We start from the raw sequence: 1069 nt of genomic DNA on the forward strand, positions 1-1069 counted from the left end.
GTACACAGGAGACTAAGCAATGCTATATTAAATGTAAGCACAAATTCACTGCAAAAAAATGTTGCTGATGCTGATATAGGAACTATGACCGATTTGTGTAATGTAGTGTTTCCTTTATTTTATACCTGTTCTCTCGAACAGCCTGGTAGAAAACCTATATCTTGCCCCTTGGTCTGATGAGGTTAGTATCTCACACTCTGTTTAAGCACGCAATATGCTTTTCAGTTTTGTCCTCCTGTTGGTGAATACACTGTGGGGTGGTCTCACCACCAGCAGCAAGTCCAAGATGTTAATGGCAACAAAGAAAACAGTCCAGTTTGTTGCCCTGCTGATTCTGTCCTGGGACTTTACGTGAAATTGTGAAAATAAATATATGTGTGTGGGGGGCAGTGAGGTACATACACACAGAAAGTTTCTTGTCAATAATTGACTGACATTTTCAGAACTGTGAGAAGAGATCCAAAATTGATCCTATAAAGTTGATTGAACTTTGATTGGACCAAAAGGGGAGGGATGGAGGCAAGTTGGTGGCAGACAAATTGAGTGGTAAGCACACCAACAAAACCAACTGAGGCAGAACTAATCAACACTTTCAACGAGGAGTTGAATAGTATTTGAAGTTGTGCAGATGGATACTCGACTGAAATGATTAGCATCGCACCAAGTTTAAGGAATATGTTCATTGGTATAGTTAACCACGTTCTGTAATGTGGAGTCCTGTAGCTTAGTGGTTAGAGCACTCACCTCGTAAGCGAGAGACCCGGGTTCGATTCCTGGCAGGGCAAAATCTTCGGCCAGTTTCCTCACTCCACACACCTGTGTTTGCCAAGCAATAAATTGGAACTTGGTTGTTAGTTGATTGGCGGATCGCTTTTCCAGGGCTAGTAATTCCTTCAAAAAAAAGTAATAAATAATTGGTTACTCAATCCATGATTGTTTGTAGGACACTGCTGTGCGTAATTGGCATCAGTGTTTTGCCCACAAAATATACAGTCAATTCACTTTACAGTATATTGTGTGAAGCGCGTTGAAACGTCTCAAACGTGAGAAGGCGCTATATCAAACGCAA

General features: G+C 41.2%; 1 non-coding gene across 1 annotated transcript; it reads left to right on the forward strand.

The window, feature by feature from the left end:
• The first annotated feature begins 713 nt into the window (after positions 1-713).
• trnat-cgu lies at positions 714-785 on the forward strand. Its single transcript has one exon. It is a non-coding gene; the product is annotated as a tRNA-Thr (tRNA).
• The last annotated feature ends 284 nt before the right edge of the window (positions 786-1069 follow it).

This window comes from Callorhinchus milii, unplaced genomic scaffold, assembly GCF_018977255.1.
Source record: "Callorhinchus milii isolate IMCB2004 unplaced genomic scaffold, IMCB_Cmil_1.0 Scaffold7, whole genome shotgun sequence".
Taxonomy (NCBI): domain Eukaryota; kingdom Metazoa; phylum Chordata; class Chondrichthyes; order Chimaeriformes; family Callorhinchidae; genus Callorhinchus; species Callorhinchus milii.